The 26,075-nt window shown below is 47.1% G+C and overlaps 1 long non-coding RNA gene across 1 annotated transcript in view; it reads left to right on the plus strand.

Moving 5' to 3' along the window:
* LOC138472666 (uncharacterized) overlaps window positions 1-26,075 on the plus strand; it is a 458,156-nt gene that overhangs the window by 114,893 nt on the left and 317,188 nt on the right. The window contains exon 2 of the long non-coding RNA XR_011268654.1: window positions 14,339-14,755. This is a non-coding gene — a long non-coding RNA (uncharacterized lncRNA). The remainder of the gene's footprint in view (window positions 1-14,338; window positions 14,756-26,075) is intronic.

Raw genomic sequence — 26,075 nt, forward strand, 5'->3', positions numbered from 1 at the left:
CTTATCCATGGGCATGCTAGGATGGTTCGGTGTAACAAACATTTACACAAGGGCTTTGGACTTTCGTCATAACTGTGGCCTGTCTGCTGCTGTACTACTTGTGTTAACACCCCTAGTGGGAATTGGCAAGGTGAGCAGCACAAGGGCCCACACCGCAGCCAACCTACCACCAGGCCACTTGCACATGCATGCTAAGTAGCACCAGTGCTGTGGAGCTTTGCGAGGCATTGTTGGAGAAGCGCACAGTACAGCTGACATGCGTTGAGGGCCAAATGCAAAGTGGCTTTACAAGTTGTCAGGGGCACACGCAGGGGCCATCGAACATATCCTCGAGTACCCCCTGCTCCATTGAAGCAGAATTGTTAGGGCAGTATCGTTCCTAGCCAGAAACTGATACAGTGCACAGGGACACTCTGCGAAGCACAGACTCATGTGCAGTGCATATCATTTGCATGTGCAAATTGCCACTTTTACTACCTAATTGAAATCCGTGGCTGCCAGTACACAACTTGTACTGAAGTTGCACCTCACTATACGCGTGTAGCAGCTCACCCAGGGACCATTGTATCATGTGTGATTCTTGACGCATTGGTCTTCCATTTCCCGCGCGCCCACATGTGGCTGCTTTACTGCATTGACAGTGTATGAACCATGAGGGGGCCAAGCTAACGTATGGGTACAAAGCAGCAGACGGGAGTGTTTGTGGAGGAGTCACTTACTTTGGGGCATGGATGGTGTTGTGTGTGTGTGTGTGTGTGTGTGTGTGTGTTGTTAACACACATTCAGATTAGTAACTCACGCTCTCTTTGCAGCATTGAACTGCTCTTGTTACCAGACCTGAGAGTGCGGAGGCAGGAGGCCAGCACTCACCCTAGAAATAAGTCTCTCTTTGGCTTGCTTTTGACTCATTTGGTACAATGTGCATGATGAACATGTTTTCTCAGATTGAGTATGTGTTCTTGTCAATATCATTTTTTAGTATTTTGACTACTTTCCCTTGCCAAACCGACTCCCCTCTCCTGCCCCTCTTTCCAGTTATCCTGCATACCAATGTCTGTCGAAACAACGTATCCCTGACCATCCTTCCCCGCCGGGATCTCAGAGGCCTATGTAAGTTTGACATTGCAGGCGCACAGACCATGGAGGGGGTGGTTGGTTTGTGCCACTCCTGCACCTGGTCACCGGAGCTGTGACACTACCCATCAGTTGTTGCATCCTCATTGTATGTTATGTACCGTAAATGGTACCCATCCTGTTGGACCATTGTTCAACTGTGCTACCTTGGTTGTTATATCATTGGGCTTGTACATGTGCTTTGACATTTCCTGCTACTTCAAGTCATCTAGTGGAGACTCTTCCTGTTTTTTTTTGGTGCCTACAGGCTTTTTCCCTGGTTTGTGGGTTTGGCTCCTTGGAGTTCTCTGCGATTTGGTATTTTTACCAGTCAAGGTGGCCTCTGAGGGGGCTGGACCCTATTTACACGCAAGCTGGAACATGAAGACCAAGGGGCAGGGTGCTCCTGTAGCCAGGTAGACTTGAAGGAAGAAGGCTACATACCCCAGACACAGTTGTTCAGAAGGTCACGGTGATGTGTAAATGAGGGAGGGCCTTTTGTGGTTGGACAGTTTGCTTGGGCTACAGTGTTTTGGGCACTCTGACATTGTAATTGTGGGGTACTATGAAAATGATGTGTTGTGCTGGTCAGTGCCTGTTCCTGTGTTGTCTTTACTTTTCAGGTGTCAGGGGATTGGTGTGGTTTGACATGCTGGGGTGTTCACATGGGCAATGTTCACATGTGATGTTTACAGGACACTGAGGGTCACTTTATTTCACATGCATATATTGAGTGCATGTCCGTAATGACACACACAGTTGCACAATGATCCACCACACGTACAACCACCCTTCCATGGCCACAGGTGCACACAGATTGCATTCTCGGGCCCGCTGTGTCTCTGCAGCACATGATCTATTACCATTTGGGTATCCTGTACATGCGTCATTTGGTTATTGATTTGATTTGTCATTTTCATGTGATGCTCAAGGTGTATCTGCAACACAATGGCTGCTCAATGTGCTGTGTGCTGAGCAGTGTGTTGCAGAAGACACACACAGCACACAGGTTCGGGAGTAGGGATTTTGCCATGCCCAATGTGCATGTGAACAGGCATTCAGTGTTGTGTTCATGCTACGACTGGTGGAAAGCATTTGTGTCTGACTTTGCATGTGCGGGAGGTTATTGGTCAGTCATTTCATCTGATTCCATGTCGGCATCATTGTCTCGTGCCAGTTTTCATTTATGACATGTCACTTCGTATCTTATTGGTCATGTGTTGGCCTTTTGCTATTGCATGCCATGTCATGGTGTGGCAGACAAGGGTGATGTGGGTTTGGAGGGTTTGGGTGACATACCAGGGTTTGTGATGGCCTGTTTTGCAGGGGGGTGTGATGCACACATTGCATGTGTTCCTTTTGGTCACACAGGATTGGTTATGTTTAAGTAGCAAGGGATGCACACAATGTAGCCCTTCCGTGGCAACATTCTCAGGGTGGTAAGGTTGTGACAGTTGACTGTCTCTTTGGCATCATCGATTGTCACCTGGTATCTGCCAGGCCTGTGTGCACTCCGCAGGGGTGGGAGTTCAGGTGAAAAATGTGGCCACAAGCTGGGTCCGGGCTGCCTCGCCACGTGCCCTTTCCCCTCTCATGGGCAGCGCCTGTGCCCGTGGTTGGGGATGTGGGGGCACCACCATGTCCAGCGGTACGTCCTGCCGTGTTGCAACATTGTGCAGGACACATGCTGCCACCATGATCCTGCACACTACTGGGGGTGCATATAGTAGCTGGCCGCCAGAGCAGTCAAGGGAGCGGAAGCGTGACTTGAGCACTCCGAATGTGCGCTCCACTTTGCCCCTGGTTGCAATATGGGCAGCGTTGTATCTTACCTGGGGTGGTGTGGTGGGGTTCCGGATTGGCGTCGTGTGGTTGCTCAGAGGGTAGGCATTGTCCCCTGGGGAGGTGATAATGGTTGTGATTATTGGGATTTGTGTGTTTGGCTGTGTGTGACATGCATGCATGTGCACAGGCATTTGTACTCACCTAGGAGCCATGTGTCGCCATGCTGCCCAGCTTCCAGGGACCGGATCAGGGTGGACATTCTGTATATGAAACTGTCATGGGTAGAGCCAGGGTAGTTTGCATAGACAGAGGTAATGATTCCCTTTGCATCGCATACGATCTGCACGTTGATGGAATGCCAGTGCTTGCGGTTTCGATAGATGTGCTCAGTGGCCCTAGGTGGACGTAGGGCCACATGGGTGCAATCTATGGCACCAAGCACTTTGGGGAAGAGTGCCACCCTGTAAAAGTCCTGGACCACGGCCTGCCTTTCTGCGGGTGTTCTGGGCATGCATATGTGCCTGCGGTCTGAGGGGGCGCGCAGTGATGATTGCCAACGCCTGTGAGACCCCCCCCCACTATGGCAGTTGTCCGCTGAAATGACCCAGTGGCCAGAAAATGCAGGACATTGAGCACCTTCTCCAAGGGGCTCAATGCTTGGGAGCACAGGGTAGGTGATGTAAGGTCATCTTCCCACTCCCTGACCAGGTCTAGGATGATACGGGGTGGAAACCTATACCTGCCATAGACCTGGTCGTCGGGCATCCCAAAAAGGCTAGTCCGGGGAAAAAAAATGCGGGCCATGGCTATTCTCCTCCTCCTGGGGAGTCCCACGATCAGTGCTGTGACAAATGGGCATTCATCGTAGCTGGATATACGTATTTGTTGTTTGCGTGCACTTTTATACTGTGCGCGGGAATGCTTCCGCCTGCCTTCGTTTGGCGGATGTGTTGACGCCTATGCGCCTCTTTTGGCGTGCGCGGGTTTCCTGTATTCGATTCCATGAATATGTGTTGTTCGCGTGTGTGTGGCCGTTCCGTGTATTTCCCTGCAGTACTTCCCCAGTTACGCCTTCTTTTTCACATGTTTTTCCCCATTCCGCGTGTTACGCCCCATGTCCTGCCCCCTTTTTGGTGTGTGCGCCGACGTTGTGCGCTTTCCCTGTGCGTGTTGCACACGGGGGTCGGGATGTTGCAATGTGTGCGCCCGTGTGCACCACTCACGGATTTGGCGCACATCTTGGGGAAACGCGCACAGGCCCTTCCTTGAATCGTGGGCGTGCGCTTGCTTTTTCACGCTTGCACCAGCTTGTGCCTGCTTGCGCTGCGATTTTCGGCGCACATTTGTTCCATGAATCGGCCCCTTAATTGGAAGGCTGCTTGCGCCAGCAGGCGGAAGGTGCATTAATTAACCCCCATTTTGATCTGCTTGAGGTACAATGAAATACATTTCAAACGCGTTAGTTCAAATCAGCTGGTAATTGTTCTTTTGGTACTTCATCCAACTGCTAGGATCACAGTCAGAAAAGAGCAATATATTTGCAGTGAATTCTCACCCTAGGAGCAAATGTAACTTGTAATTTGAAAGTGTACAACCTTTGTATGTGTGCAGCGACCACAATTGAAGCACTCGTGTTTGCACCGTATTGCATGGAACAATAGTAACCACATGACATGGCGATGCTCCTTTTCCGTATAATGCGTTTAAACTGCATTTAGTGACCCGACACATAATTTGAAGCAGAGAGGAGAAAGCCCTAGAACTCCTGGTAGTGGTGTGGGCATAATGTGGCATGAAGGGCAAGGTGCGGGCGCCAGGGGCCAACTTGTTGCTCTAGCAATAGCTCTGCTTTGTTCAGAACTGGTCCTGACAACTTATCATGACAGCGCACATTTCCCTGCTTGATGCACACAAACGGGTTCAATTGTTTAAAAATATAGAGCTTCAAATGTTATGCATAAAAAACGCAATGCCCGTGTCAAAAAAGAGCTACAAGCATGTGCTCTCACAGTCTATTCATGTCTCCTCTCCATCTTGTAAGTAGTACACTTCATTGGGCAGGAAATTAGGTTGTCCCTTATCAGGAGTGAAATAATCAAGCACTCTTAGCTTTTAGGCTCATACCATACTACATTCTCGACATATGATATTGGCCTTTTATTTATAAACTGTACAAGAATGGAACATGATTTGCTAACAATGCCAACTCTTTTACAATACGTTTTCAGAGCTCTATTTCCGCACATTTGTATGAAACAAGTGTGATGCAGTAGTTGGGTGAGGTAAGTGGGCACTGGGCAGTCGGTTGTCTGCAATGCTGGCTTTCCGATTCCCACACTCGGCAGTGATTCTGGATGCAGAGTGCTCATGTGCTCCAGAAGAAAAAATTGTGTCTTTATGGAACATATATCGTACGATCCAAGCCAGCACTCAATGGAGCATTGTGTAACGAAAGAAAATACAGAGAGAGAACGCTGGAAAGAGCTGGGGAGGGCAGCCAGGGCAAGTAAGACGGTTTGGCCCGTGGTTCCAGTTTCACATGTAGAATCTTAGTGCAAAGTTAACTGCATGCACATTATTGATTGGTTTGTGGTTTTATAGTGTGCAAGCTGTAAAGACACTACAGAATTAATTGCCTCTGGGTGCAAAAGAACAGACGTCAAAAAGCTGATGTGACGGGTTCTGGGATTGGACCCTGTCAGGGGAGTAGGGATGCCTCATTTCAGAACAACCTTAGCACGATGCATGTTCCATATTTACCCACACCTACACATTGAAACGTGTGCGTTTTTACCTACACAAATGCCCTGCGCATGTGTCCATGAATGGCATGTATGCGTTGATTTCTTCCCCATGGGGGGTGGGTTGCAGAGGGTGTGAGATCTGAGTTGGAGAGTTTGGAGCCTCCCAGCCTCTGAACGCCTGGCTGTGAGAGTAGAAGTGGCAGAAGCGAGCGAGGCACATGCTATCAGCATCTTGAGCGCTTTTAAAAGCACAGGGAGAAGGATGCAGTTTCGATTTCAATAAAGGATATATTGTGAATGTGAATGCTAATTGGGTATTTGTAAACAAGTGATTCGGTAATAGGTTACAAACACTTTTGTTTATAGGCGCGTTATAAATGCCATACCATATCATGCGCTCAGTAGCATTTCACCCTCATCTGCCAACAGATAGATTATCGCGCACCATGGACATTCATTCAGGCTCACAATAACACACATATAGAGAATAAAAACACATTTAATTCTCACTAAAACGTGTTCAGGGCACATTCATCATCACATGGGCCTAGATTTCAACAAAAGGGGAGAAGCGGGAAAGAAGGCCATGAGAAGGGAGGGAAGAAAGAGAAATAGAGGTCCTGGTGTGGGGGCTGCTTACCTTCTTGGAACCTTTGAAATACGGCACAGCACGTAGCTTTCGGAAGTGTGACAGCAGGGTTTATATGGAGCACAAACAGAGCCTCAACTGTCTCTGAAAGTGACACGTGCATTGATTCCGGAATGTTCTAGCCAGGGCAAACTCCACCTCCTCCAGGCTCACTGGAGCCAGCCCAACCCAGCCCAGCCAGGGCCTGGGCAAACTCCACATCCTCCACTCCCAGGCTTGCTGAAGCGAGCCCAGCCCAGCCTGGGCCCGGGCAAACTCCACCTCCTCCAGGCTCACTGAAGCCAGCCCAGCCTGGGCCTGGGCAAACTCCACCTCCTCCACTCCTAGGCTTGTTGAAGCCAGCCCAGCCCAGCCTAGGCCCGGGCAAACTCCACCTCCTCCATGCTCACTGAAGCCAGCCCAGCCTGGGCCTGGGAAAACTCCACCTCCTCCATTCCTAGGCTTGCTGAAGCCAGTCCAGCCCAGCCTAGGCCCAGGCAAACTCCACCTCCTCCATGCTCACTAAAGCCAGCCCAGCCTGGGCCTGGGCAAACTCCACCTCCTCCACTCCCAGGCTTGATGAAGCCAGCCCAGCCCAGCCTGGGCCTGAGCAAACTCCACCTCCTCCAGGTTCACTGAACAACACAGCCAGCCCAGCTCTATATGCAATTTGCAATACATTCATTGGAGTGCAGTACACTTGCAAAACAAAAACATCAGTTCAATCGGTTTACCGTTACAAACAAGGTAACGGTTATTTACACAAAATGAAATTGACAACGGTGTTTGTACGGGTATACCTTTACAACCCTAAATTGATATAAGGCTTGTGGATTTTGGGTAAGAAATATATAGTACCCAGCATCTGGAAATTGGTGGTAAGAAAATCTTTCTCCATATCCGTTAGTACATGTTGCTCTGTCCATTTTTCTCTTTTTGCCACATTGAATTCTGTTTTTTGTTTTTTAATCTGCCTCCAATGTACTGGGATCTTAGTTCATTAAGAGTTACTTTGTGAAATAGTCGATAATCGACTTTTTAGACACAATCTTGAAAGAACAATAAAAGACTCAAATGTTAACCCCTGAACCCAAGAAGTAAATAGCTTGGGAAAACTCTAACATTCAATGATGAAGTAACCACATGGAAATTCTGTGATAAAAGTTTGTACAAACTAAAGATCACAATAAAAAATAAAAAAAATAAAAAATGAAGTTACTTTGTGAAATAGGTCTATTATGTTTTCTTGTGCTAGTGCTGGTGTGAAGGTTGACCGTGGTTTTACTGTTGTTTCTTCACTTAGATCTGTTTCAATACTCATTTCTTCTGTTAGTTTTTCCACCGTGTATAGATCTTCCTCTTCTGCTAGGTTTAATAGCTTTGCTGTATTTTCCATATGTACAATTGACAGTTCTGATGGAATTTCAGTATTTTGTTTTTTCTTTGATGACATTTCAGTTTGAGAGAAGTGCTTCTTCAGTTTTAACTTTCTACAAAATCTGTATAGATCAACATTTAATGAAAAGTAGTCGGAATTAGATGGTGGGCAGAAGGTTAGGCCTTTGTTCAGTACTGTTAGAAGGTCTGTCGATAGCTCTAGTTTGGATAGATTAACCACTATGTTTTCTTCTGTGATTTTTGATTTTTTGATCTTGTTTTGACGCCTTCTCCTATTGAAGCTGTTATTTGGATTGGTGCCCCTGCCCCTCCTTGTCCTTGTCCTGATTGGTTCATTGTACCTTGGTTTGGTTGGTTTCTGGGGTACTGTTGGGTAGTCTTCATATTTTTGTATTTTATGTATTCTTCTAAAAAAAAGCTGATGATGTTGTGCCTGTGCTTGCCTCTAAAATTGATTGCAGAAGGGGTGGTGGTTCTGTTTCTAGATCACTAGAAGATTCAATTTCTGAGGATGGTGGAGTGGGTAATATCGGTTTGGGTTGTTTTGGTTTAGTACTTTGCTTAAGTGTGAATTTTCTTGGTCCTGTAGTTTTTTGGAAGGTGTAAACTCTTAAATTTGTAATCCATTTCATCTCTTTAGAATTTCTTTTGTTTCTTTATTTTTAATTCTTTAGTGTACCACTGTATATAATCATCTTATATTTGATAGTTCTCAAATGGCGCCTCTGGTACATTGAGTTCTTCTATTTCTTTTTTGGTTGTATCTATTTCTTTAGTTAATTTGTCGTGCTTTCTTTGCGTTGTTCATGAGACTCATCATCATTTCTCGTGACGTTTGAGTGAGTAGTTCTTCCCACTCTTGAAAGCCTTCTATGTCTTCCTCGTCAAAAGACGGAAAGATACAGATTCTTAAGCCTCTTGGAATTCTGTTGACTTTTAGGTACTGTTCCGTTGTTTTGACCTCCCACCATCTTGAGAGCTCTTTCTATTGTAGCTGCTCTAATTTGTTGAACAGAGATCTTAGTGATTGTGGATTTTTGTCTCCATTTTCTGGATTTTGGTTTTGTTCTGTAAAGAGTTGTTCAGCCTCAAGTTCTCTTTGTTCGTAAGTTGATGTCATGTTAGTTTAGGATTTCTTTACTTGAGTTGCTCATAAGGATTTATTATTTCGGTTCTGCCTGAGTTGTTTCCAAACTAGCAATATATGGTCAGGGCCAAATGGTCCCTTCTTTCAGCCTTAATTCATCTCGATGGCGTGCCTTTTTTCTAAATTAAAATTATGTGGAGTTATTCTCCTGAGTAGTGGTTTGCTGGGCTGCAGGTTGGTTTTCACTTTTATGAGGCTGATCAGACTATGTAATGAAAGAAATAAATGGTCTTTTTCTTAGAGAAAGGCCGAAAATCTGTCTTATTGCACCCTCAGCAAGCTTATTAATTGAAAAAGAAAAGAGGAATCCAAATTGTATTGTTTTGCATAATTTCGTTAATTATTTATTGATTTTTTTTCTTATATGTCCTTTGTAATTGGTGCCCTCGACACGTGTTTCATTGTCTTTAATTCTCAGACAGTTCTTCAGGAGGGAATCCAGAGCCTTTTAGTGACTCAATACAAAAAGAAACCTATTGTCGGTTAACAAATAGTCCAAATGGCTCTGTAAATGAAAAGATGTTAAACAGTTTTAACTGCATTGTTTTTCAAATAGTTGTAAGCACTCACTTTAGTACATTTCTTGAAGTATTTGTCTTTTTCATATTATACAGACTGTTTTGTTATGCTTGAAATATGTCTTTCAAATAGGTAATGTGTAACGTGACAGTTCTTTAAACATACCTTGCAGAAAAAATATATAATTAAATCCGAAAAGGCGCTTACTTGTGGAGTATTCTGTGACCTGATTGGATGAAGATTAACTTAACATAGCGTAGTAGTGACTGTCTAGATGCGAGACAGGCTAACAAGAAAAATTTCTAAGTGTTTGAGGCTGGTAGGATACAACACAGTGGTAACAAAGGTGCACTATCTGGATGTGAAACGGGCCAACCAGAACAATTTCTAAGTGTTTGAGACATGCAGAATACACAGTAGTATCTATCTAGATGTGAAACAGGCTAACAGGAATACTTTCTAAGCGTTAGAGACCGGCAGACTACAACAAGTAATATCTTAAGGGTGTGAGGTGCACTATCTAGATGTGAGACAGGGTAACGGGAGCAGTTTCTAAATGTGTGTGACAGGCAGAATACAACACAGTAGAATCTAAAGTGCACAATCTAGATGCGAATACAGCACAGTTGGATCTGAGTATTATCAACGGTGCACTGTCTAGATGTGAATACAGCATAGTAGTATCTAAGGTGTACAATCTAGATGTGAATACAGCCCAGTTGGATCTGAGTAGTATCAAAGGTGCACTGTCTAGATGTGAATACAGCACAGTAGTATCTAAGGTGCACAATTTAGATGTTAATACAGCACAGTAGTATATAAGGTGTCCTGACTTAAAGTGAAATGGGCTTGCAGGAACAGTGTCTAAGTGATTGGTTGCACCTTGAGCACCACACCTGGAGGTAATCTGCCTCCTCCCTCTCTGGTCCTGGGAAAGTGAAAGCAGCACTGATCTCCAAGCCTTCTGGGGATTGTAGTTCTAAGACTGCTGCATAGGAATAGCCAGGGAAGGAGAACTGCCACAAGGTGCATTATGGGATATGAAGTTTGTGAAATTAAATAATGAAGTATCAAAGTCTTGCAAATGGAAAGTAAAGGCCAAAATATGCACAGGTATTGTCAGGGGGGGTATATGGTGATGAACGAGTCCCAAATAGTCCACAATGGGTGCCAATTGGTGTCCCAGTGTCAACATTGTGACAAAATGTGCTATCAGTAGAGTAAGTGTGCAATGAACAAGTCACTTCTATTCCTTGTTCTAGACCTATCCATGTACTAGAGGCAGCAGTTGAGAACACATGTGTCTACCCCTTCACACCTGAGACCACTATTGGAGAACAAGCAACAGTAGTCTGGATGACAAGGCACCATAAAGTGCACAGAAAATTGGATAGTGGTACTAAGGAATAATAGGTACATGTAAGTCAGCCAATTAAGACCGTACTCGTCTCTTTTCTGTTTAGGAGGGTAACTGGAGACCATTGAACCTGACTGCTCCCATAAAGTTCTTCATAATCAAACTGCTCTCATAAGGTCCTTCATAATCAAAGCAATCGGTGGAACCACTTGTGATTTATTTCCCACAGTAGAGTCAGTCACGTCAGATACTGGAATGGACTAAGGTAGGATTAATCATGTAGATAACCACCTTCACTACATAATCAAGAAATTGTAGATTTGTCTCTAGGAATAGGGTTGCCTCATATTTTGGTACAATTTGTTGTCCCCTGTTTTTTAGACTTTTTCTAAAATTTGCCTATTGCCTCTGGAAGAGGTCCTGTGAATGCCACCTGGGAACGAAACATGTTAGAATAATAGATAATATAGTTTATACAATTTTAGGCACTAGTTTTTTGTTGCTTTTCTGATGCTGAAATTACAATGTCTTTGTATATGTTATATATAAAGGGGAAGTACATTGATTTGAGTATGAATTTGTAATTCACAGTGATGTCTGTGTAATTCACATGTCGTGATGTTGTTTTAATATAATAATTATAATTTAGCATTTATATAGCGCTACGAACCCTCAGGTATCTGAGCGCTGCTTATTATTACCCACACTGTGTGGTGCTCATTTATCGACCTCGGAAGGATGAAAGGCTGAGTTTGGCCCTGCCTGGATTTGAACCTGCATCAGCAGGCTCTGCACAGATGTCAAAGCAATCACTCTACTCGCTGTGCTATCGGACCGGCCTGGAGCAAATGGAATGTAGATTTATGTTAGAATTAAAATTTGCTGTCATACATTTTCTTTTTCTTATTCATAGATTATTGTTCTTCTTTTTCTCAGTCTTCATTTGAATTGGATGCTAAAGATATAAATATATATATGTATTATTAACAATTGACAAACTAACCAGATACTAGGATGTTGATGTAATATATTTCAAGTACTGAAGAAGTGCACCATAGGTTTTGGATAATTGCTGAAACCTATGTGGTGAAACATGTGTAGGAGAATGTGGAGCGAATGTATATAACATATTAACATTTCAACCAAGGAAAAAATACAATTAGCAAGGATCTGACACAACAAGTGGGATTGAAATGTTCAAGATATGTTTGATTTTTAAGAAAATAGTTGCACACTATAAAAGAGCCTACCTCTTGTTTGCTATCAATTTCAATGTGTGAGCATAGTAGGTTTAATGCCAAGGTAACCATGCTTCATGCTTGTCTCTTCTTTCAGATGACACTCTGTTCAACTACACTTGAAATGTACTTTTAGTACAGTTGCGATTCAGTTAGAGCCAGCCATTCGATTAATTCCTGGTGCAAAAAAGAAACTTTGGTTCCATTTAAGTACCAAGACTCTCTAAATAAATTGCCCATTAACTGGCCAGTCATCACTATTTGAATAATCATTAGCATTCTGCTAGTCACTCTCCCTTGTTTGTGTAAAGGTAACCCATAAGTGCTGCACATATAATTTCATAGATACAGTCCAATTATATATGAGAAACAAAATTAATGCAATCTAAGGACACTGGCCCTCATAATGAGCCGGTAAATCCCGTGGGATACCACCAAACGGTAATACTGTTCCCGCCACTTGGCCTGCCGTAATTACTGGCAGATTGCAAGTGGCGGGAGGGTTGTTAATTCCAATTCCCATGGGCATCAACCTCCTTTGAATCCCATAAAATATGTCAGATGAACTGTCTGTGAGGAGCCATCTACTCATTTTATTAGAGAGGGGGGAGGAGAGGAGGATATTTGTATTGCCTGTTGTGTCCTAGCGTTGCAGGCAATGCTCTTCTTGCAGCATAGCCGCAGACTCAGTGCATGCAGGAGTTGCTTTTTTATTGTGTCTTGTAAATGCCTCATGTAAACTAGTTGGTGATTACATTAATTTTAAAGAGTAGTCTGCAGATAAATAGTTCCTTTCAAACGTTATCAGTAATCTCACTCCCTTTTGGATTAAATTTGAGCTTGGGTTTTGGTAGACGTGTGTAGTTCCTGACCCCTGTAAAGGAATTCCCCTCTTTGTCTGTGTTGTAAGACCTCTTGGAAAAAGTGCACCCTTGTTAGAATATCGTAGTTGTAATTTGTTTTTATTCAGTGGCAGGCCCACTTTGTCTTTCTGCTCAAGTGGATTGCTGTGTCTCCAAGAATCTTTATTTTAAAAGCGCCTGTATATCTTTTTCCAATGCTGTCCCTTTCTGATACTTTGCAAATTCTCTGATCCTTGTGTTATCATATCAGGAACTGTTTTTGAAGGTCCTTAAGTGCATCTTCTGCTTTTCTAGGTTATTCTTCTCGCCAAAACATCTGCTTATGTTTTAGTGGTATTGCAATCAAGCGTCTCTAGTTTCATACTCAGTCTCCCACATTATCTGCTGCTCCTCTAATTGCATTGTGGTCAGTTTTGACGGATGTCGCCTTCTCCTTGAAAGCGTACGTCAGCTTACTTAAGTCTGCCCTTGTCATCTGTTTTGAAAGTGAATCGATTTCTGAAGGTTCTGATGGTTCAACTGGTAAATAAAAAGGGTTCCTTTTTATTCTTGTTTTGTTCTGATTTGGGTTTGTCTTTTGAGTGCATCAAATCGTGTATGATCCACGACTGTTGTTTTCCAGCCTGTAGTTGCCCATCACGTCCTAAATGAGTCAGGAGTAGGTACAACTCTTATGGCAAATGGCTCTGAGAATATCCTGTCAAACCCAAGCGTACAAGATTGCTAGTGCTATCCTTCAGAGCATACCGTTAGTAACAAGTGTTTGTCTCACTGAACATATCTTCATATCCCTGTCCTAAGTGAGTATTAGGAACCGGCTAAGAAGTGTTTGAATTTTGAACTGTCTCGGGAGGATAGCTCAGGGACAATGCCCTCACCTTGGCAGCAAGATGACGCTGAGCAACAAAGGTTCGATCCCCGGGTCCACGCTTAGAAACCTCTGTTTATTAAGCGAGTTATAATTAACCCATTACAATTACAACTGTACCTCCAAGGAGGTGGACATATTTGCAGAACTTCTTAGCAGCATGTTAGACGTGATATGTTCTATCCTGGGCCAGCAGTTTTGAAATGAAGGCCTGCTTTCTAAACATCCCCCCCACCCCCGGTCTCCTAGGGTGTGTCATCCTTTATATTGGAGAATTCTACTTAAAATCATTGGTGTGCCAGTGTGCAAGGCTGCTCCCTGTAAAATGGTCTCCAAAAAATTATCCAAACCAAACTAGCCCCTCTCTCACTCAAAAGGCAGCCGCCTTCTGATCCAGTCTTTGTCTGTCACAATGATCGTCACTTCTTACCTGACCAGTCGTTCCAGCATGGTCTGCTCCTCACAGGCTTCAGAGCTCATGTGTGCACCAATACAAACCAGGTTCCAACTCCCACAGGGCTGGTTCATGGGAGTGCGTGCTAAATAGATTTGGATCGTGATAGGGTTGAGTGAAGGGTTTAGTTTTGATTTATTTAACAGGGAGTTTAGGTTGTTGGTTGCAGTATATTATGGGCAGTATGGTGTTTGATCAAACTTTTCTTTTTTCTGCCTTAACAGGTTGATGGGAACATCTGAATTCTCTGGGTGTCTATAGCATTCCGCTGCCACTTCTTTATCGTATGGTCTCCTTTACTCCACATCAGATCTTCTTGGCCCTTTTCTTTTCCCGACCCGGCACGCAGCCAGCATGTCCTGTGAGGAGCCGCTTATGAATTCTGAAATGGACCCAGCCGGGGAAGCCGATGGGACCGCAGAGGAAAGCGAAACATCCAGCACCCTCAGAGACTTCTCAGACCACGAGGACGGAGGCAGCGGGCAACGACAGAAAGTTTCTGAGTTCATGGGCTGCAGGAGAAGTAAGGCCCTCCAACTAGCCTACCAGCCCTGTGCCTCAGAGAGCGAGCAAGAGGAGCCCCGGCCTTCCACTGATGAGCCCGAGGAGCAGAATACCTACCGTGTCAATGCCAACAACTGGTTTGTGTTTATTTACCAAAATATGTGTCTATGAAGCACACCAACAACCTTTGCTTCTCTGCGCAGTGTTTAATAACCTTTTTAACTTGATGGATATAATCCTAAAATAAGATTGGTGCACAGCACACAACACTCACAACCTCCACCTGAAGTTACAATTTCAACATTTTATTTCCAAAGTATTTCTATTGCACAGTTGAAGCCGAGCAGAACAAACTGAATCTTGGCGCATATGGAAAACAAATAATCTGTGTGCTCTCTAGGTGACCCTCGTGACCTATTTTAAAAGAGACACTCTATCTAAAGCTAACACATTGAACCCTGAGAGCTTATACAACACTCAATTTAACGTGACCTTGCCCCATTCCTAAAGGAGTATCCACCCTCTATAGGAAAGCCAGGGAGTCCTATATACCAGCCCTTGGAGATTATCATTTAACCTGGGACAGAACGAATCAGTTATAAAAATAATTTCAACAACAAGTCCCCCACCCGCCCCCCCACCCTAATATACAACAAGGTTCGACATGTTCTGTCCAGGAAATCTCTGCTTTAACAATATATCAGGTCAGAAGTTCAAATCCAATTTGATTGTGCCCCCTCAACCCCTCAAAGGAAATACATTAAGTAGATGCATGCAGAGATTTTCTATACCTAACAATACTAATATCCAGTGGCTCCTTCCTACTCTGTCCTGCAGCCATGTCCGTCTGAATACAAAATCCACCAGAGTTAATGTAATGAAGCCTTTCTTGCTTCCTACGGATGGTGTGGAAAAGACCTGGCATGTTTGTTTCCTCTATGCTTAGGGTATTGTAAAGGCATCATGAAAAAGGACACAGACAACAGATTCAGAATTCAAAACAGTTTTATTAACGTAAATGTCAGGATAGAAAAGGGCCTAACTTGCCCGATAAGGTGAGATTTTCCTACCCAAATAAAACTAATCAAAGTCTGAGTCAAAGAGTTCAACAAGAATCGGTCTGCATCCAACGCCTATACTTGCCCTCACAACTAATCTATACAATGTGTAGGGATGTCAGCAGCCAAAAGAAACAGTGTCCAACACAAAGTTCTAAGCCTCTTCTAGCTCGCAGTGTTATTGGGTAATAGAATCGCGGCAAATATGTCGCTGGTGAAAGAAATTGCGGCAAAAATGCTATGGTTTGACCCAGTAAAGGTGTACCCCAGTATACCATTTAAGGGGAGCAGGGGTTGCAGGGGTGTCCCCTGCTCGCCTTAAATGGTATAATGGATCCAGGGGTTGCGTGGGTGTCCAACGCATCCTTAACATGATTGTGGCGGCAAAACCACAGCATTTTTGCTGCGATATTTTGTTTCCACATCCATTTTTGCCACGATTTTAAGACATGGAACCCTCGCAGCTTCCTTTCAGCTCCCTTCCTCAAGCATGAAACAGTTTTAGCAAAAGTCTCAGTTACCTCTTTTGGACTTAGAATAATGTTGTTTTCACCAGTGCTCAGAGTTCCCTTCCCCAAGTTCTATGTAACACAAATCCAAGTACCAATGAGTCCTGAGACCTTGTCCTCAAGTTGATTAACGGATTCAAGTCTTAGTTTTCCCTTCTAAAAGACTTAAGTTCAGCACAATACAAAAAAGTAGAAATGGTCCCAGCCTCAACATTCCCTTCCCCAAGACTTAAGTGCAACAACACCAAAATTGGCTTTTATCTCTGTAAAGGTCTTTGCCACTCGTGAGCCTTTGCTTTATATGGTTGAAGGATCAGGTATAAATTGTGATTATATTCAAAAGCAACTTCAAAGTCTTAATTAGTTCTGCTTCAAAAGGTAATTCTTTCTAATATGCAGTTCTTGGCTTCCCTTGCGACAGTTTCACTCAGTTCGGTATTCAATTAAATCTGGAATTGTACTTGTTAAGGTTCCGTTCAGTTTAGGATTCACTGGAGACAACCCATGATGTAGGTTTGGTGTTCAATGAGCGCAAGTTGCACTCACAACACACTAGTTGTTCAGCCTGCGGTATAATACTTCTTTATCCACTTTAAAAAATGCAATGTCCAATGCTCAGAGACTTTCGAGAACATGCTGTCTCTCACACGTGACCACTCCGATACAATGTATTCCTCTCTGAAAGTTCAAACACTTGCATGCCGAGTTTCTCCTTTGCTAGAAACTGACTGGTTGTGTTGAAGTACCTCCTAGCAGCGCGGATCACTCGGCCCGCGGCTTTCCACATCAGGGTTTCAATTCCCTACCCTTAGGAACTCCTGTGTCACCTTCTGAACACAGGGGAACGAGTGCTTCAAATTCCATGAAAAGGGACGGCCTCTCTGCACGGCTCCATTTCCAGCGCTTGATGTGCTCAACAGGGCTTCAGCTCACATGACGCGCTTCTACAGGTAGTCTCCCTTGGCAGACCTCGGCGTGCCTCTTTGCCACAGTTTCCTGCTGCTTCTCTTGGCCTCTCTGCTGCTGTTGCTTCCACCTTCCTTCTCACACATTGGATTGGGTTCCTTTTATACACCTCCAGCCCTTTGACAGGCTGTCGGTGCAAATCTTCAATTAGCCCTGCATGATCCCAATTAAAGGGACATGCCTGACCCTTACAACTCTCAACAGGCTTCTTCCTCGTCCCAGTACCAGACTGGTAAAAGAGTATAGTCTTCATTGCTCTTAGTTGCTTCTTCTTCGTCCCAGTAATGTCCATTTACATGTGTGAAGGAATAAGGGGAGCTGACTCTCAACAACCCATGAAGGTTGGGGAAGGGTTGGGTTGGTTGTCACTAGGGAACGGGGGGGCAAGGGCGCGGTGTTTGGCGCCTATCTGGTCCCCGGAGGGACTTCCTGTTGCTGTGGCCACGCCCCCTTGGACATATCCCGCGGCCGCTAGCCCCGCAGCGGTGAAGCCCGCGGCGGGGCAAGGGCGCGGTGTTTGGCGCCTATCTGGTCCCTGGAGGGACTTCCTGTTGCTGTGGCCACGCCCCCTTGGACATATCCCGCGGCTGCTAGCCCCGCAGCGGTGAAGCCCGCGGCGGGGCAAGGGCGCGGTGTTTGGCGCCTATCTGGTCCCCGAAGGGACTTCCTGTTGCTGTGGCCACGCCCCCTTGCACATATCCCGCGGCCGCTAGCCCCGCAGCGGTGAAGCCCGCGGCGGGGCAAGGGCGTGGTGTTTGGCGCCTATCTGGTCCCCGGAGGGACTTCCTGTTGCTGTGGCCACGCCCCCTTGGACATATCCCGCGGCCGCTAGCCCCGCAGCGGTGAAGCCCGCGGCGGGGCAAGGGCGCGGTGGGGCAAGGGCGCGGTGTTTGGCGCCTATCTGGTCCCCGGAGGGACTTCCTGTTGCTGTGGCCACGCCCCCTTGGACATATCCCGCGGCCGCTAGCCCCGCAGCGGTGAAGCCCGCGGCGGGGCAAGGGCGCGGTGTTTGGTGCCTATCTGGTCCCCGGAGGGACTTCCTGTTGCTGTGGCCATGCCCCCTTGGACATATCCCGCGGCCGCTAGCCCCGCAGCGGTGAAGCCCGCGGCGGGGCAAGGGTGCGGTGTTTGGCGCCTATCTGGTCCCCGGAGGGACTTCCTGTTGCTGTGGCCACGCCCCCTTGGACATATCCCGCGGCCGCTAGCCCCGCAGCGGTGAAGCCCGCGGCGGGGCAAGGGCGCGGTGTTTGGCGCCTATCTGGTCCCCGAAGGGACTTCCTGTTGCTGTGGCCACGCCCCCTTGCACATATCCCGCGGCCGCTAGCCCCGCAGCGGTGAAGCCCGCGGCGGGGCAAGGGCGTGGTGTTTGGCGCCTATCTGGTCCCCGGAGGGACTTCCTGTTGCTGTGGCCACGCCCCCTTGGACATATCCCGCGGCCGCTAGCCCCGCAGCGGTGAAGCCCGCGGCGGGGCAAGGGCGCGGTGTTTGGCGCCTATCTGGTCCCCGGAGGGACTTCCTGTTGCTGTGGCCACGCCCCCTTGGACATATCCCGCGGCCGCTAGCCCCGCAGCGGTGAAGCCCGCGGCGGGGCAAGGGCGCGGTGTTTGGTGCCTATCTGGTCCCCGGAGGGACTTCCTGTTGCTGTGGCCATGCCCCCTTGGACATATCCCGCGGCCGCTAGCCCCGCAGCGGTGAAGCCCGCGGCGGGGCAAGGGTGCGGTGTTTGGCGCCTATCTGGTCCCCGGAGGGACTTCCTGTTGCTGTGGCCACGCCCCCTTGGACATATCCCGCGGCCGCTAGCCCCGCAGCGGTGAAGCCCGCGGCGGGGCAAGGGCGCGGTGTTTGGCGCCTATCTGGTCCCCGGAGGGACTTCCTGTTGCTGTGGCCACGCCCCCTTGGACATATCCCGCGGCCGCTAGCCCCGCAGCGGTGAAGCCCGCGGCGGGGCAAGGGCGCGGTGTTTGGCGCCTATCTGGTCCCCGGAGGGACTTCCTGTTGCTGTGGCCACGCCCCCTTGGGCATATCCCACGGCCGCTAGCCCTGCAGCGGTGAAGCCCGCGGCGGGGCAAGGGCGCAGTGTTTGGCGCCTATCTGGTCCCCGGAGGGACTTCCTGTTGCTGTGGCCACGCCCCCTTGAACATATCCCGCGGCCGCTAGCCCCGCAGCGGTGAAGCCCGTGGCGGGGCAAGGGCGCGGTGTTTGGCGCCTATCTGGTCCCCGGAGGGACTTCCTGTTGCTGTGGCCACGCCCCCTTGGACATATCCCGCGGCCGCTAGCCCCGCAGCGGTGAAGCCCGCGGCGGGGCAAGGGCGCGGTGTTTGGCGCCTATCTGGTCCACGGAGGGACTTCCTGTTGCTGTGGCCACGCCCCCTTCGACATATCCCGCGGCCGCTAGCCCCGCAGCGGTGAAGCCCGCGGCGGGGCAAGGGCGCGGTGTTTGGCGCCTATCTGGTCCCCGGAGGGACTTCCTGTTGCTGTGGCCACGCCCCCTTGGACATATCCCGCGGCCGCTAGCCCCGCAGCGGTGAAGCCCGCGGCGGGGCAAGGGTGCAGTGTTTGGCGCCTATCTGGTCCCCGGAGGGACTTCCTGTTGCTGTGGCCACGCCCCCTTGGACATATCCCGCGGCCGCTAGCCCCGCAGCGGTGAAGCCCGCGGCGGGGCAAGGGCGTGGTGTTTGGCGCCTATCTGGTCCCCGGAGGGACTTCCTGTTGCTGTGGCCACGCCCCCTTGGACATATCCCGCGGCCGCTAGCCCCGCAGCGGTGAAGCCCGCGGCGGGGCAAGGGCGCGGTGTTTGGCACCTATCTGGTCCCCGGAGGGACTTCCTGTTTCTGTGGCCACGCCCCCTTGGACATATCCCGCGGCCGCTAGCCCCGCAGCGGTGAAGCCCGCGGCAGGGCAAGGGCGAGGTATTTGGCGCTTATCTGGTCCCCGGAGGGACTTCCTGTTGCTGTGGCCACGCCCCCTTGGACATATGCCGCGGCCGCTAGCCCCGCAGCGGTGAAGCCCGCGGCGGGGCAAGGGCGCGGTGTTTGGCGCCGCAGGTGTTCGGCGGGCGCAGAGAGAGGCATTCTCTGTGAGGGCTGTGTGGGCTGTTGGACGGGGCGCCAAGAAAAGTAATTGCCGACAAGTGTTACACACCTTTTGACTGTTCGTGATTGTCTCCTACAAGGGGTTGAGCTTGAGAAGTTTGTTGGGGTCCACACTCAGTAAATCAGCCCAGATTGATCAGGCCAGCTGCGGGGGGCCTCCGTTATGTCACTTTTAAAATCCTTGAGGTCCTTTAAGGGCCGTGCCGTACCAAGGAAACCGGCCAGGAAAACAGGCAGCTTTTTGCCATCCACCCCGCCCTCACTCCTGAACTGTTCCGAGTCCGAGTGCGAGTCCGCCACCAACCCTTCCAAACATATTACAGCGCGAAAGCTCCTGGCTGTCAAAAGAAGATGCCAACAGGGAGTAACAGCCAAAGCAAAGACCCTCACATCTTCATGCCCTGACATTGACCTGGACATTGACCTGGACCTCCGAGGGCCCATCCACACTGTGGAGGGTATGAAAGCATCCATCCCAGGATCACAATGTGGGGTGGGGGCCTGCAGCAATCTTGCTAGCTTCCCAGCACTGAGCTGCAATGTCAGTCCCCCAAGTCTGGAATACAAAACCATTGCCTGCAAGGAGACTTTGCTCGCCGAAACTGGGAATCCAGATACTTTGCTGCTGGCTAATGCTCCTGGGACTTGCATAGAGGGGGCTCATGATGTGTTAGTTCTTTCATCAGCATCCCTGGCACCTGTTGTACCAGTTACCACCCCACTCAGCCCGCACCTTGCAAGTCCATGCTTGCCCCTTGATCTCCCGTCCTTCTTGGGTTCTGTTCTTGACTGTCCCCCCCGAATCACTGTTGCTGCTACCCTGGACCCAATGAACATAGAAACTGTTAGAGCAACCGAAGACAATCGCCCTCCCAGTTCCATCTGCAGCTCCTGGAGTGAGAACCAACCTGCATTGACCTTAGGGTCCAGTTCCTCTCTTAATTTACCATCATTTAGGGCGCTCAAGTCCATCACCCACGGCAGTCATCCCTCCTCTGGTCCAACACCCAAGGAGGTGCATACTGTTGGAAGTTGCCCTTGCGCACAGGTGCTCTCCGAACTAGCTGTCATTAAAAATCTACTTTTGGTACTGATCGATGCCCAGGGGAGGAGCGGGGAGGGGAACGGTGGAGTGGTCTCGCTGGGGGAGTCTTCCAGCATGCCTTTTGCTGGTAACGGACCCAACCCTCCACAGCAACCTCTGAACACTGTATCCTGCGAAGGGTCTGTTCTTGCTCTAACGAGCCTCATTCCGGATGTGCAGTTGACGTACTCTAACGCTGCTCGAGGTCACCCTCCTGGGTGTACCAGGCCAAATATGCCGGTGGAGGGTCCCCCTAGCTCCTTGAGAACAAATCCCTTTGGGGAGGGAGATACAGGAGCACATGGAAACTGTTCAAGGGTGCGCAGCCCCAAGAGCCATGTATCTGGGGGGAATAGAACCGCTACTGTTTTTCTGCATGGGGTACCAAAACTGCTTTTGGGCAGGAGAGAACCAAGGGATGCCCTCTCTAATAAATGCCTGCACTGGCTTCGTACAGCTGGGAATTGTCCCTTTGTGGCCAGGGAAGCTATGGTGGGGTGTGTTAGATTGGCTGGCGAGGGTATAAACTCTTCCGACTCTGTTAAACTGGTTTTTAGGAATGTTCAAATGGCCAGGGAAGTTTTGAGAAGCTCTGAGGGTTATGTGCGGGCCCCACACAGTGGGATTGCAATCAGCTCGCTCCCCTATCCGGGAGCAGCTGCTTCACCTGGAACTATCACCCATAGTAATGTCCTGTCCGGAGCAAACTGTACACCTCTGGGAAAAAGGCCCGCAGGGGGATGTAAGCGAGTGCCTAGAGTGGGCAATTAGTCTTGTGTCTCTTTGGACTAGTAAAGGGACATTATGGAATGTAAGGGGGGCCTATGGTGGATCCTATTCTCCCGCCTAGAACTTCTGATTTATCAAATTTGGATATGGAGCACAGATGGTAATTTTTATGTGTTGTGATTTTGTATTTCTTGTGTTTGATGGATTTTTTTTGAAATCCGAATAAACTTGTTTGACTTGACTTGGATACCATGTCTCGCCCAAGGGCACCCCAAACCCAGTTCCCAAGGTTCCTCCACCCAGGTGATCCTCCCTTGCTTCTCTGCCACTAGGGTCAGGAACCAATAGCGATGGCCTTTGTCTGGCCACCTGCGCAGAGAATCCAATGGGTTTAGGAGTAAAAATACCCTCAGGTTTCTCAGAGTATACTCTCATGAGGTTAGTAGCACCCCATTTTCAGTGAGCATATGCTAGGATAACCTTCCTGCTAGAAAATGCCCCCGCACCCACTGTACATTTGATTGTTCCAAACATAAAAACAGGCACTAAAACACAACCTCCAGGCATTTGAGATACATAGGCCTCCTGAAAAATTCAACAGGCTTAATGCTTTTAGACCTACTCTATCCCAATGCATCTTAAGAAGTTATTGGATCACCATGGAAGGTGTTGTTACTTTATGAGCCTTGTTACTTTTGGCACACTCCACACAAACCCTCATTAAAGTGTCCACTGACTTGTTTAATATTGTGTCCTAAGTTTCTTTCGCTATCCAGAATACCTTTAAATGCCTTGGAAAACGTAAACCTATATGCTTAAATTAGTCGACACATTTACTGTTTCCCACTGGCTCATTACAACTGGGTCACAGTAGTAATGATTGGTGTTATAAGGGCTAGCACCATGTTACATTACACTGTGTTCTAAGGCACTCTTTTATTCTTCATATGCCATATTATCGTGTCTTCTCTTCATGTTACATCCGTGCCCACTCCACCATTGTAGGCTTGTTCCTCTCCCCCCACAATTCCACACTCCTTCTCACCCCATTGTGTACACTTAGGGCCTCATTTAGAGTTTGGGTTAATGGCAAAACATGCAATATCCATAAAAATAGGTTTACCGCTCTGCCAAATTCAGAGTTTCAATATAGATACCAGCTGTACAAAACCACCTGGTTTCAGTGCCAGAGATTTCCTCCCCACAAATACCATTACCGCATGCAGTAATATGGCGCTAACCATGTAGTCCAATGGGACTTCAAAATGTGGCATAACTGAAGGGCCCGCCTGGCTCCAAATCATGCAGACCCTTCCTGTTAGTTACCACATGCAGTAACTATGTTTTAGTTTGATATTATTTCCCGGGGAAATGCAACCAAACACTAAGGGCTCTATGTACATAAGCGCTTTACAATAGTGCAATCCCATTGAAAAACGCTTTGTAAATCAGGCCCTAAGTGTTTCTATAAGATTGTGCAGAGGCGTCTCCATTACATCATAACTCCTTGTCCCCTTCACAAATTATACAGCTTTGTGCACCCTTCATTTCGCCCACATTATAAACTCAATGTCTCCCTCTCATTACATTCTGGGCCCTCCACACATACTGTCTCCCTCATTTTACATGCTGTTACCTCTGGTACATGCCATGTTTACTTCACATTGTGCACTGTCACCCCACATGTCGCCATTGGTGGTCAGTCAAAATCTCGAAAACAAAATCTCGAATGACAAAAAGCACGAAACAAAAATCTCGAAAAAAAAATATCGAATTTTTTATTTATTTATTTATATATGTTTTTGGGGTCAGGTAAGTAAAAAAAAGGGGTAAAATATAAAAAAATGAAAAAAGGGGGGTTGGGGGGAACCCCCCCATTTTCAAAAAAAAGCATTGAAAAAAAAAATTGATATTTTTTTTTTCGAGATTTTTGAATTCGTGCTTTTTTTTTCGAGATTTTGTTTTCGAGATTTTGACTATAAACCGTCACCATTGCTTCTATTATTTCATATCTGTAAACTTTCCTCATGACTGAATGAATGTCCATCTCTGTTTTTTTTTTTTTTTTTTTTTTAATTTTCATTTGTGTTTGGCAATAAAGTATTTTTTCTCATTTGTGGCCTCTGGTGTTGTCGTATTGTTTGCGTCCTCTTCACACACTGCAGTCTATAGAGAGTGCAAATACTATCATGAAACATGCATAGTAACGTGTCAGCCCAAGATGCGAAGTTGAGCATTTGTATTTAGAAGTTTTTTAATTGATTTGTAATTTTACATTTAATTTGACTAAACTACCTCTGGTATCTCAAGTTATCCCTTTTTCACTGCGAGGAGCTTACCCAGTTGTGTTTTTGTTTCTTTACATTCTAGAACTGGTAGTTTTGCATACACCATTATGAATCCTGGCTCACCCCTTTTTGCCTCTCTTTGGCACCCACATTTTTCCACCCGAGCAAAGTCGTGTCCCAGTCAGTATTGCTTAACCGTGGTGTTTCGATGGATTCACAGAGGCCTCAAAGACTGCATTCTGTTTTGTAAAAAAATTCTAGGTACACTTCAGATGTCCGATGCAACAAGGGAAAAGAAGCTTCGCATAAACCCATAAATACCCCTTTGGAAGGTTTGTTAAATTCTGGCCTTGAGTAAAATATAAAATCTTTCTCTTTCATCTATGTACCAGAAAAAAGAATGCTCTGTGTTACCACGGGAATTTAGCTTTTTTAAAACAGTTTTCTGCTCGCGGCTTGTATTCCATTGGGAACCTGAGGTTTAAAAAGACTGGCCTCAGTTCACTGTATTTCTATGAAATCACAATCCCTGGTTCAAGTCACACATTTCCCCCTTACTGTGAGGGGTGGCCCTGACTACAGAGTCCTGTTAATGTGTACCATAAGGCTAGTTTTATATAAAATTGCACACTTAGGTTTGACAGATAAGTAGGCCATAGGCCTTCAGTATCTGGCATTCTAGGTCAAAAGGCCTATTTTAAAAAAGTGAAGGAAAAATTTAGAAAGACCGCTCTGTGACTTCACAGAACGGTCACAGAGCGGCCCAGAAGCGGCCACGAGGGAGTGTGTTTGTGTTTTGGGAGTACGTGTTTGTCTGTGCGTGTGTAATGGTGTCTGGGGGGTTCTTGGGAGGGGAGGGAGGCAGCCGGGGCTGAGGGAGTGAGTTTGGGGGGGTGAACCCCCCCTGGATTTGTAGTAAATGGGGCAAGAGAGGGTGGGACGCGGGGGGCGGGTTTGAGGAAATGTAAAAGAATCTGCCTTTTGGTTAGGCGACCTACAAAAATCAAAAATATTACATAGAATCATATCTGGTCTGTGGGGTTTAAAGAGGCACGGAAAGGGGTGGCCTTCCTTCTTCCTGGCCCGTACATTTAGTTTTGCCATGTTTTAGTCGGCATCAGTAAGGTCTTGGAACATGACAGTCTTGGGCCCAAATGGTATTAATTGGAGACCAATGTAAGTTATCTCCAGGTTTTAGCAAGCTATGCATTCTTTTTTCAAATGTTTATGGAATTTGGGATGATAAACGTAAACGCACGGTCGAATTCTTTCTAATATGATTCTAAAATATAGTTTGAGTAGCCTTAAACACTTTCAGGATGGTCAACCATCCTACATTTGTACACCTTATAAATGATTCAGGGTGAATGTTTGTATTGGGAAACTTAAGCCTCTTTTGATGGACCAGGCCTAACACAACCTATTTAGAAGGAGATATCCCTGGGAGGAGCAGGGGGCGATAAATCATCAAGATTTACGAACGAATGCTGGAGGAATTCTGTACCTTTTTAAAAGACCAGAGGGCAAACTGCATGAAAACGGTCACATCCCTGTGATGGCCCCTCATCAGTTACAGCTTACAGATGGCAATGGCTGTGGTAAAGGAGGGAGGGGTGAAATTCTCGGAGGGATCATTCCAATGAACAAAGGCCTCAGTCATATTGGATTAACGGTGTAACACATGCTATTCCCTATGAGTGTAAGAAAAGTGTTCAGTGTGGTAACGCAGGG

Source organism: Ambystoma mexicanum, chromosome 8 (assembly GCF_040938575.1).
Source record: "Ambystoma mexicanum isolate Mex_15411 chromosome 8, UKY_AmexF1_1, whole genome shotgun sequence".
Classification (NCBI taxonomy): Eukaryota; Metazoa; Chordata; class Amphibia; order Caudata; family Ambystomatidae; genus Ambystoma; species Ambystoma mexicanum.